Raw genomic sequence first — 13,209 nt, forward strand, 5'->3', positions numbered from 1 at the left:
TCTGCTGCCACCTACTGGCTGGTTAAGGAATAATAAGCCAGTTCTGATAGCAATCACTATTGCCCACTTAAAGGCAGGTATGAGAACACACATCCATCTTCCTATTCCCCCCTTCTTTTTGGACAAAAGGATTGCCAAATAGGCCATAAGGGGTATGTAGCACCACTCTTAAATGCCTTCATTGGTTACCATTTTCCAGGCACTATTTTAAGGTACTGAGTTTAACTTTAAAAAATCCTGTATATCTGAGCAAGTATAACTGAGCCTCATTTAAGGTTATCCTCAGGCATATCCCCTTTCCTGCATTAAGTTACTCTGAGGAGGCTTCCCCACCACCACCACCCAAGGGTCCCCTCCAACAAGAGCATGGCTTGCAATGGCTTGATTCTAGAGCAGTTTCAGTGGTTGCATAGGGAAGTGTACCTGATCTCCTTTACCAAGGGGGAAAAATATTTCAAAGAGATTTCAGCTGACTGAATTGTTGGTTTTCTGCTGGATGATTGCTGTTTTTTTAGTTTGTCTTGTTATGATGGCCTAACAGCACAATTCAGTGCCATTTCCATTGAGAAAGACATGGAACAAAAGACTCCTCAGCCACATTTACTCTATACATTTATTCCGCTTTTAATAGTAATCGGTTCCCCCAAAGAATCCTGGAAAGGGTAGTATGTGCAGAATACTGAGAGTTGTTAGAACACCCCTGTTCCCCTCAGAGACCTACAATTCTTTTTTTTTTTTTTCAATAATTTTTATTCAGATTTTCATAAAACATACAAGACAAAATCATAAAACATTCAAAGACAAAAAACAAAATCAAAAATAGTTAAACAAAAAGAAAAAAAGAAAAAAAAAACAAAAATAAAAAATAAAGAGTAAAATATTGACTTCCCATTTGTCAAAGATCAAATCAGTTATAAGTCTATAATATATAACAATCCTGTCTCTTAAGTCATATTATAAAATCACTTTCCTCCAGTAGTTATCTTACTTAATCATCAAATCTCATAAACATTACTTTATTCTTTCCACAAAAAGTCAAAGAGAGGTTTCAATTCTTTAAGAAATATATCTATCAATTTTTTTTTCCAGATAAGCATATCGATTAATCCATCTCATTACTAATTATGATAATCTTATTGTCATAACCATAGTCAAAATAAACATTTCAATTAATCCATCACATCAGAATCTGTTAGGTTCAGTAATTTCAGTAGCCATTGTTCTATTATCCCTATTAGTTCCATTTTCCATCTTCCATCTTCAGTAGTCTTGTTAAGTCCAGTAATTTCAGTATCCAATCTTCCATTATCAGTATTCCATAATAATCTTGCTGTCAAAGCCATAGTCATATAGTAAGAGTCTGATGGGAATTACCTCTATCCCAAATATTTTCTTGCCATCCATTCTGAATAGGTTGCTGAAATACTGCTGTAAAATCATATCTCTGTTCTTTTTTTCAAAATACACTGGGTCATCTCTTGAAAGTTTTTCCATTGTCACATGGCTGCAGTTAATTCCATAGATTTTCTCTATATTGGGCTCCATCACATCATTCCAGTCCAGAAGATTATCCATGCCATTGATAACTTTATCTCTAGAATCTTCATTAATTTCTTCAGAGATAACATTGAGTTCCAAACAATAGATTTTATTTCTAAAGTCCATAGACTCCAAATCTTGTTCCTGTTCCACGTTTGTTCCAATCTCCGGGATCTCCTCTCTCACAGGGACCCCTGTTCCAGTCTCCAGGGTCTCCTCTCTCACAGGGACCCCTGTTCCAGTCTCCAGGGTCTCCTCTCTCACAAGGACCCCTATGTCTTTAATCTCCTGTGTCTCCAAACAATAGATTTTGTTTCTAAAGTCCATAGACTCCAAATCTTTTTCCTGTTCCACGTTTGTTCCAATCTCCGGGGTCTCCTCTCTCACAGGGACCCCTTCCAGGGTCACCTCTCTCACAGGGACCCCTATATCTTTAATCTCCTGCTTCATTTTACTCAATTCAATTTTCAGCTCCTTACAACCCTGTCGCAGGTTTTGTTTCGTTATCTCAATCTCATCCATTATTTTCTGAAACATAGTTATTTCCAGCTTCTCAGCCACTTTCTTAATTGCCATTTTAAAAGAAAAATATAGGAAAACCACTTCTTATTTCAGCAACAATTGGGTTAATACTCCAAACTTGGTGACATCACAGTATAAACAGAGCAGACAGCCTTATCTCTCCATGCTTAAGTAAACAAAATGCAGTTCCCAGGATCGAAACAATTAATGGCGGTCGTCAGGAAACAGATTCGTCAAAATAAAATAGACCAAAAAGAGAGTAGTCTCAGACAATATAATATTCTTCAAAAAAAAAATCTGGAATAGAAATCCCTCTTCTGTGTATATCTTTAGAATGCAAATCCAGGACAGCTTTTTGCAACAAAAACAGAGATAAGCTATTAATTAGTGAGTAGCAGAGAGAAGTTATGGCTCCCCAGTGAGATGTCAAAAACCGATCAATCTGGCAAATCTCTTTTAAACAGCAACAATTTAAGTCAAGTAAAAGAAAAATATAGAAAGAAGGGTGCTTGCCTGTTAGTGCGTTCTCTCTTAGAAGATAAGATGAACGTTCGCTTTATCAGATAGAGCTTGTTGTTGAAAATCCGTCCCACCTTCGTCGGCTGGACCTCGTCCCATAAATTAATGAGATCTGGTCGTCCCAACAAAAATAGGCTTTGAGGTTAATCTCTTCGTTTCTCCCTACCCGGGAGAAGTTTAATCAGTCAAAAAAAAAAAATCTGACTGATATATCTGAATAAGCTTCTTTTGAGGCAGGAGCCCGTCTCAAAAGCAGGCACAGGCTAAGTCACCCTTCCCGGAAGTCCAGAGACCTACAATTCTCATAGTCTACAAATTACACTTCCCAGGATTCTTTGAGGAAAGCCATGACTGTTTAAAGTGGAATAATAGTGGAATAAATGTATGGTGTGAATGTGGCCAAGTTCATAATACCGGTACAGTTCAGAAGCATCCCAAACCCTGAGATTTCAGGGGCGGGCCCGAGTGATGTCATTAAGCATGATATATTAAGCATTAACCATAGCTGCTTGGAGCATACAATTCAAACAAAAACATTTCTCTGATTGGAAATTGAGAAATCTTAGCTAAAAGATGAAGTCTGGGTAGAAAACATTTAATCTAGCCTACTTGCTTCCGGCAAGAAAGGTTTAAGTACCCTCAGGCCAGGCTAGTCACCAGAAGGCCATTGTAGGAAGAAAAGAGCCTAGTGTAGTAGAGGTGTTAGATGGGAGCACTCAGGAGTAAAGATGGATGCCCCTGAAGGCTGCAATTCTAAACACACTTACTAAGCCCCATAGAACTCAATAGGACTTACTTCTGAGTAGATACGATTTGGATTGTGCTATTGGTAAAGCTTGACTAGGGATTCTCTACAGAGATATCCATATCCAAGCAGGGTTGGCAACCCCCTGCCCAGAGCTCGGAAGTAACTCGTTAAAAATAACGAGTTACTTGTAATTCACTACATTTTTGCGTAACGAGAGAGTAATTTCGTTACATTTGCTTGTAACAGAACGAGTGGTAACTTAATTACTTTTCAGCCGTAACTGTAACGTTTCCAACGTTCCATTTACCGTTACCTGGGGGGAGGGGAAGTCTGCTCCTGTGATTGGTGGCCAAAAGAATGTGCCTCACACATGGCGAGCCAGACTACAGAAGCAGAATGGAGGTGAAGAACTGAGATGAGAGGCGATGGTGTGTGCGCGTGCGCATGCGTGCGCCTCCACCGCTTGTCCTGCCGCCCCTTCCTGCCTGCCTCCTCCTCTCCTCTCATGCCTATCGCTGGCTGCCTCTCCCCTCCCTGCTTGTCGCTGCCTCTCCCCCGCGCCTGTCGTTGCCTCTCCCCTCCCTGGGTGTCGTTGCCTCTCCCCACGTGCATGTCGTTGCTTCTTCCCTGCATGTCGTTGCTTCTTCCTTCCCTGCATGTCGTTGCCTCTTCCCCGCGCCTGTTGTTGCCTCTCTCCCTGGGTGTGGTTGCCTCTTCCCCGTGCGTGTCGTTGCCTCTCTCCTCCCTGGGTGTCGTTGCCTCTCCCCACGTGCGTGTCGTTGCCTCTTCCTTCCCTGGGTGTCGTTGCCTCTCTCCTCCCTGTGTGTCGTTGCCTCTTCCCCATGCCTGTTGTTGCCTCTCTCCTCCCTGGGTGTCGTCTCTCCCCACGTGCGAGTCGTTGCCTCTTCCTTCCCTGCGTGTCGTTGCCTCTCTCCTCCCTGCGTGTCGTTGCCTCTTCCCCGTGCCTGTTGTTGCTTCTCTCCTTCCTGGGTGTCGTTGCCTCTTCCTTCCCTGCGTGTCATTGCCTCTCTCCTCCCTGGGTGTCATTGCCTCTCCCCACGTGCGTGTCGTTGCCTCATCCTTCCCTGCGTGTCGTTGCCTCTCTCCTCCCTGGGTGTCGTTGCCTCTTCCCCGTGCCTGTCGTTGCCTCTCTCCTCCCTGGGTGTCGTTGCCTCTTCCCCGTGCCTGTTGCCTCTCTCCTCCCTGGGTGTCGTTGTTGCCTCTCCCTACCCTGCTTCTCATTGCCTCTCCCCTCCCTGCGCTCGTTGCCTCTCCCCTCAGCACAGAGGAAAGGGTCCCCAAATTATGCAAGAACAGACAAAGTCAATACTACAAGAGTAAGTAATTGTATTGGTAGAAATTATGATAGTACATAAGAAACAAAAGGTATACATATATATATATATATGAAATAGAGCAATATTAACAAAATATGTGCAAAAAAGACTCAGGGAACTTCCAGAAGATTTGTTTATTGAACATTTAACCTGATTTGTTTGCAGGGAGATTTGATGACATTGCATCAAAACAAGCCTTGTCCCTTTCCAGTGTATTTTCCTGTTACTTCTCTCATTGCAAAAAAATCTGATATTCAGTGGAAGGTTTGTGGCGCAAGACCCCCTCATCAACTACAATTGTATAACCTGAGTTTGCTGGTATGTGACTGAGTCCCACCCAAAACTAGTGGCAGTCTGAAAGTGCCTTCATATAGTAGCCAAAAAATATATTGGAAATGCAAATATTCTTTTCAAGCTGAAGCTAAGAAGAATGTATTACAGAGTTGTTGGACGAGATCTCCAGATTACATTCTGTTCCTTTGCTTCATCAAAACCAATTCAGAAATGAGTGTGTAAATGTAACTCACATATAATAAATGAGTTCTTCTACATATCTTAGAGCACTATCACTTCTGCAAATATATCTCAATGTCTACTATGCAGGAAGTGAGGGGAAGGCAGAAGTGAAGAAGCCTAGGCCAGGGAGCTTGTGCCATCAGCTCCTGGGGTTGGCCTGGAAAATATTCTGTACTTGTTGCTTATTCAAAATATTTTAAATGCCTCCCCCCCCATCTGTATATTGATTTTTAAATAGTAGCAAAAGACAATTGGGTTGCATGATGAGGATCAAAAGTTCACAACACTCCATAACCCCAAGAAATTGGTACTAAATTTAAACTATAAAAAAGGACAAATATGACACATTGGCTGTACATATGCATGCATGCATGTCCTCACACACAGAGTTAATTTTCATTTAGGCTGCCTATCTAATGCAGAAACATCAAACATTTTGACTGTTATGTCCTTGAATATAAGAATCAAAACTGGTTATAGAAACAGCTAGCAGCCCTTGTTTGTGATCAGGGTGGTGGTGGGGAAAAGTCAGTGCAGTTATGAAGCCAAAATTCCACAGTGCAGTCCATAAAGGTGGCAACAACAGTGGGTCTAGACATCAAGCAACTTTCTTCTGATGACAAGTACAGATAGGCAGAAACAAGAGCCGTCCAAGAATTATGATCTGCACTGGCTGAGCTACATTCCAGTATTACCATGTACAACTGAATGTTTACTCCTGTTGCAAACCATTGTTGTTATGTGCCTTCAATTTGATTACGACTTATGGCGACCCTATGAATCAGTGACCTCCAATGGCATCTGTCATGAACCACCCAGTTCAGATCTTGTAAGTTCAGGTATGTGGCTTCCTTTGGAATCAATCCATCTCTTGTTTGGCCTTCCTCTTTTTCTACTCCCTTCTGTTTTTCCCAGCATTATTGTCTTTTCTAGTGAATCATGTCTTCTCTGTTGCGCTGTGTGTGTTTGTGTGCTTAATTAAGTTTAAAACAACACAGCAGCAGCAGCAGAGTAACAGCAGATGTTGAAATGCAAGTGTGCCAGCGTGTGTGTGCGTTTACCTAAGAAAACAGGCTTTTACCCTGCATCAGCATCACTGAGACTTGAGACTTAGTAAAATAAGAAAAGCTAGTTTATTTATAGAAATACATAGTAGATAGAAAGGCATACCTAGTTCTAACTAACTAGTTAAGTTGGAGGCGTAACACCCAGGTGCGGGAGTTAGCCCCATGCTAGGAGAGAGAGCAGAGACAGAGAAGGAAGGAAGTGGAAAGGGCAGAAGGAGGAGGGGCAGGTAAGCTTCCCTAAAGACTTAACAGTCTAGTGACAGAAGGAAGTCAGTCAGAGCATCACAGGTAAAGATAAACAAGCCTATCCATCTGGAGGACCCTTGCTCTATCTCCCTTCTGGAACACAAACAAAAGAACAAAACAGGAGTTGCTCTTGCCCCGCTTCCAACATTCTCATAATGTGTCCAAAGTATGATAGCCTCAGTTTCATCATTTTAGCTTCTAGTGACAGTTCTCGTTTAATTTGTTCTGACACCCAATTATTTATCTTTTTCACAGTCCATGGTATGCACAAAGTTCTCCTCCAACACCACATTTCAAATGAGTTGATTTTTCTCTTATCCACTTTTTTCACTGTCCAACTTTTACATCCATACATAGAGATTGGGAATATCATGGTCTGAATGATCCTGACTTTAGTGTTCAGTGATACATCTTTGCATTTGAGGACCTTTTCTAGTTCTCTCATAGCTGCGCTCCCCAGTCCTAGCCTTCTAATTTCTTGACTATTGTCTCCATTTTGGTTAATGGCTGTGCCGAGGTATTGATAATCCTTGACAAGTTCAAAGTCCTCATTGTCAACTTTAAAGTTACATAAATCTTTTGTTGTCATTATTTTAGTCTTCTTGACGTTCAGCTGTCGTCCTGCTTTTGTGCTTTCCTCTTTAACTTTCATTATTGTCATGATCTGTGGGTGGGTAGGAGGCGAAAAGGGAGGAGGTGGAGAGTGAGACAGGGTGGAGTGGAGAAAACAATTTTAAAAAATGGAGTGGAGGGGAAAAGGAGCCAGAGGGCAAGAACATGGATAAAGGAGGAGAAGGAGGCAGAAGCAGAATGGAGATAAAGAACTGTGGAGGTGAAAGATGACAACGTGTCTGTGTGTGTGTTTGCACTTGGCACATAAAGTGGCCTCCACCACCCTCTCTGGCTACTGTGCTGCATTTGCAGTATTTTAAATTTTTTGCATCTCAGGGGAAAATGTTTGCTTGGGTGAGTGTCCCTTAGTTGGTGGCAGGGCAGGGTCCGGGAGGTGGTTGAGTGAGAGAGATTATGCTGGCTGGCTGAGTGGGGGGGAGGGGGGTTGCACTTGGATTGACGTGCAAAGATCTGAGTAGTGGCCTCTGCCTCCCTCGCCACCTCCCTTACCAGTGGAGAGACCACCATTGCTATCTTATGGATAAAAAGTATTATTCTACTACCTCTGTATGTGTGTGTTTATTTTTAATGTTGTTTTAGGCTACTTAGATGTGCAGCAGCCAAGGCCAGCACCTTGTAGATGTTTTTTTTAAAAAGTAACTGAAATGCAACTGTAGTGATTACTTTTGAGAAAAAGTAAAGTAATCAGTTACTTTCAGAGCCATTGTAATTGTAACTGTAATTACTACTTTTTGCCATGTAACTGTAACTGTAATTTATTACTTTTTAAAAGTAATCTTCCAAGCTCTGCCCCTGCCTAGAATGCCCTGCCCCTACCTTTAAACATGACTGCTACAAACATCTTTACAGATTTGACCCTTCACTTCAGAAAGAAGTTTGAGAAATGAGTAAGAGTAAGAAGATTCTCTACCCTTTTCTTTCAACCCTGTGGGCTGCTATAAACACACTTTGACAGCGAACACAATTCCATTGAGTAATAACTGACAGAGAGAAAACACACATGGTTTGGTATACCTTCACAGGCAGCAGCTTGCGAACAACAACAATTGCAGCCACAAGTCCCAGTATGTGAATTCTCTTTTACCACTATTGGGCAAGAAACAAACTATCATGCAGCCAACAAGGTGCATCATCAGTGGATTTAAGGGGGTTGAGCTGAGCACATGGACCCACTGTTGTTGCTTCTATGGATGTAAGGGAGTGAGGTTAAAGGTAAATGAAATGCAAACAGAAAAATAAAAATAAAAGACAGTGATGATTTCCTAAATGCAATACCATACCAACCACAACAAAATTCTTGAGCGTAAGGCAGAACACTCAGCATCCCACAACCAGTCAGAATTCCCAACCAAAAACCAAAACTAAAAGAATCCTGGCAGCCAGTCAGCCGAGGTCACAGAAATCCCTATGCAGCACAACCTGACCCGGGGGCTGCAGTTAGTGCAGAATGCTGTGGCATGATTGCTGACATTAGTGAGACCCTGTCAGCACATAATGAAATCAGCACTGGTTGCCAATTTGCTACCAGGCCAAGTTACAGATGCCACACAGTACTTGTTCTGCTCTTGTAAGAAATCAGTCCTTTAGTGTGGCAGCACCTACACTTTGGAACTTCCTGCCTATTGACGTTAGGCAGACACCTTCATTGTACCCTTTTCAGCACCTGCTAAATACATTTTGTTTAGGCAAGTCTACCCAGGCATGTAGAAGCTATTGTGTTTTTTATCTGTTTTTAACTCATTGTTGGTTTTATTATTTTGAATGTTTTTAAATACCTGTCTAACTGTTCAGTCCTAACAGCACAGTCCTAATCATGTCTACTCAAAAGTAAGTCCTATTGAATTCAATGAGCTTTACTGCAGGTATGTGGGATTAGCACTGCAGCTTTACTCCCAGAAAAGAGAGTATTGGATTAAAGCTTCATGTTGGGAAGGTTTCCAAAACCCTGCCCTTTCAACAGCCCAGGAAAATTTAAACTTGTTTGTCTTCTGCACACAAGAGAGAAAAAGAGTGAAAACTATGTACTTGCTCAATTTATGAAACAACAGTTTTCAGTCCTTGCTGTGTGGTCTTGGTACTGCCTGGAGGTCAACACTTATTGGCTACAAACCTGAAATGGTGTGGTTAGAGCAGCCAGCTACGAGCTTGTTTAACAGATGTTGGGGAGGCGCTGACGTTTTGATGTATATCTCGAGAACCAGACCACCAAGAAACTTTTGTTTAAATGAAAGCTGAGAGTATGGAGATTAAGGTGACTTACCCGGAGAGGACCCCAAAAATCCAGAGTCTCCAGGCAAAAACCGGAAACCTGGCAACCCTAGTAAGGATCGGAGAACAAATATTAGAATCAATATTGGAATTAAAATGTTCAAACAGAAGAACCTAAAGTAATTTGATGGTCGTTTAGATGGAATAATTAGTTCATGGTACGATGATACAATAGGCCCCTGTCTATGGAATATTCTACCCAGGGAGGCCTGCCTGGTGCTAATATTGACTTTAGCTCCCTCTGCGCTATGTATTTAAAGCCGTATTATACCACTTAACAGTCATGGCTTCCCCCAAAGAATCCTGGGAACTGTGATTTGCTAAGAGTGCTGAGAGTTGTTAGGAGACCCTTATTCTAATCACAGAGGTCCAATTCCCAGAGTTCCCTGGGAAGAGGGATTGACTGTTAAATCATTCTAGCAATTGTAGCTTTGTCCAAATGGAGTCTCTGCCTCTGGGGTGCTACCATTGCAAGAAGGTTTAAAGGTAGAAACACACTCACTATTCTGCCGGTTCCAGTGCATCTCCACCTCTCTCTTTTGAAAACAGGGACACCCAATGCTAATCAACCCCCGCCCCTTTTTGCTGTAAAACCTGGTGGGAGCAGCCTGAGTGTATTTTTTTAAAAAGAAAGGCTTCAAAGCGATTTCACACCTGATCAGCAGATCAACCTGTTTCCCCTCCCATTGCGGCTAATGGAAACACTTTGCTGTAGGCCACTAGTGTGCTCACAGCCTCAGAGTTCAGGCAACAGGAAGAAGGACTATTTGCTAAAACCTTCCTGCAACAGCAGCACCCCAAAATGAGAAGAGGCCCGTTTTAAAGGTAACAAGAGGGTTTTCCCTCTCTAGTGTGGCACTGCAATGGCAAAGAAAGCCCCCTGCTCCTCTGCTGATTGGCAGAAGGGGGAGCTGTCTGAGAGAGAGTTCCTCGCCTGCCTGCCTGTCTGTGTGTATGTATGGTATGTGGTCTTCAAAGGATTGGCCATCTTCTAATACGGCCCTTGGACTGAAAACGGTTAGCCATTTCTGACTTAGAGAATATGGGGTTGCTGTATCTAATGCTCAAAGTAGATCCGCTGAAATTAAAGAACCTATGCTAGCCATGTTCATTAACTATGGCTGCATAAACGAAACAATAGTTCAGTGCAATTTAATGTTAATGTTAACAGTGTTTTTGTTTAGGCTTTGTAACACCTTTGTGCCAAGTTTTTGCCAGAACTTCCTGCAAGAATAGCATGGAAAAAGTAGTCAATAAGCAACTGACATTGCATTCTTACAGAGCAATCCAAGGCTGTGTACTACACATAACTTTTTGTTCTAGAATCAATGGAGACTGAGTATTTGTTTTTTCTTTGTGGTCCACACACAATCTTGATCTACTGCATAGCGCTTCTTGAGAAACTGGTTTCATTCTGACAATAAAAGCTCATCACAGAAATATTCTGCATTACCCCACATCTACACCTGTTTTCAGTTTGTCGAGAAGTGCTTCTCAGGGGCAAAAAATATGCAATAGATCTAGATTGTATGTGGAGAACTACGTAGAAAAGACAAGTACTCAGTCTCTATTGTTTCTAACACAAAATGTGACCTGCGTGCAACCGGGAATGTAGTCATGCAGGGTCTCGGGGGTGTGTGTGTCTTAGACCTCTTACTTTTTTGGGAGCCAGGTTCCAGCAGGGTCCCTATGTCTCCAGTGTCCTTTGAGCCAATCAGCATGAAAAGGGAATGTGTTGGACACTGAGAAGAGTCTTCTAAAGCAGTATTCAAACCAAGTGACCCTGCACTTCCGAATTTGCCACTACACTACTACATGCAACCAAAAAAAGGGAGGGGAAGGAGGATCGAATTGGATGACCAAATCCAAAGCCCTGGTGAGGCAGAAGTGAGGGAGAGGCTACATGTTTTTCTTTTCTTTTTTAGTCTTTGTTTACTTAGTGATAGAAATTGAGACCAACTGTAGATTACAACACAAAAATGTTGGCACTTCCCAGGAAATTATTAAAGGAAAAGGTGTTGTTTCCGGGAAGGGTGGGGGTTTGAAAATGACACAGCATCTTTATTCCCCTTTGGATATGCACACATGCTTCCACAGGAGCAAATTAGATGAATCAACTCCATCTGGTGTGAAATAGTAAGCACTAGGCATTGTTTGTGGACATTATTCATTTACAGCACTTGATATCACACTTGATGTAGCACTGGCATTATTTGACAACATATAGGGCTCTATCAGTAAATGCTGGTAGTATATCAGATTCCCATTGTAGGTATAACTGTTGTCTTTTTAGTTGAATGTGCACTCACAATTACCAGTGTCATTATTAATATTAGAACATAGTTATGCATTAGGTAGAGGCAAGAAAGGGATAGCAAGGGAATTTATTTATTTATTTTTATTTATTTTATTTCATTTTTAAACCGCCCATAGCAAATAGTTCTCTGGGCGGTGTACAAAAGATTAAAAGTACAGAAATACAAAATATCTCAGGCTGTGGTGATTGGTGCTCTCAATCAGAGCTCTAGTCACATGCAATCTACTTGTTCAGCATTCCTGCTTTGTGCCGATTGCTGCTGGTCCACAGAAACTAGCAGGATAAGAATAGGTGTTACTTCTGCTGTCACACCAGAAACACAGCAGTGCTACTTCTAAATGAGGGGTGATTGAAAAGTCAGTTGGGGACTGTAGCAGATGGCAGGTGGAGACAAGACCAAACGTGGGTGGAGTTTGCAGCATTGCATAGCTGTTTCTCTGTTTGTGCCACCCCGTTCCTTTTCTACCTTTCTCTCTTACACACACACGCACAGCAGACACCCGGAGCAGAAGAGGGTATAATTCTCAGAGAGCAATCCAGAGAGCAAAAAGTAGGCCCACAGTATCCAGGGAACCAGGTGACACTGAGGGTCCACATGAAATTCAGCCAAGGCATGCAGTCCTTGTGCTCTAAATCCTGCAATAGGAAGTACCTTTTCTTGCCTGTTTAGGGATGTAAGAAGATATCACTTTCCATTCTGCCCTGCATTCATCACACGCAGCACTGTTTCCATTCCTCTGCAGTTTGTCTTCCAGCAAAAACTTTTTGTCTCACTGTCTGCTGTGGCAAAATTATGTAACTTTCATAATTTACATAATTAATTATGTAAATTACATTGTCATTGCATTATTCCACCCCATTCATTTCAGTGCAAAGGAAATACAATGCAAATGGGGGAAAGGGGAAACATTCTCAATTACGTATTGTTTGTAGACTGAAAGCAACAACAATAGTGAATACCGATTGTTTTCACTGGATTGATTTCCATTTCAGATATGGGACAAATAAGCAAACATTGGCAATTTTCACTCCCGTACCTGCTTTTGACGGAATTCTTTGACATATGACGTCCCTACCTGTGCAACTGTTACTGGACAGAGAGATGCCTGAAGTAATTGTCAAATAAAGGCTTTAAGATACTTTCTCAATACGTATAATTTGGTAAATCCATTGTTCAAGGCATCCTGATCTGAAAATTGAGCCTTTTTAAATCTCTCACCTGAAACTTCTGCCACAAAGTCTGTCTCGTAAATGCCAGGAAAATTACAGGCAGCTGAAATCAGAGGATGCACAAGCAATTCTAATGAGCCAAGTTGAGCTGAATCCCAGTGTGTTTGAACTAAAACATTCATCTACTGGGAAAGCTTGATGTTTGTGAAGGAGGTGAAGATGTCTTCAGTCTTATCAGCCAAGAAATAGATCTTCAAAAAGTTTGAGGGATATGACTTGGGAACCCAACTTCTTAACGTAAAATGGATCCTCAGCTAAATGTTGAGT

This window comes from Rhineura floridana, chromosome 1 (genome assembly GCF_030035675.1).
Source record: "Rhineura floridana isolate rRhiFlo1 chromosome 1, rRhiFlo1.hap2, whole genome shotgun sequence".
Classification (NCBI taxonomy): domain Eukaryota; kingdom Metazoa; phylum Chordata; class Lepidosauria; order Squamata; family Rhineuridae; genus Rhineura; species Rhineura floridana.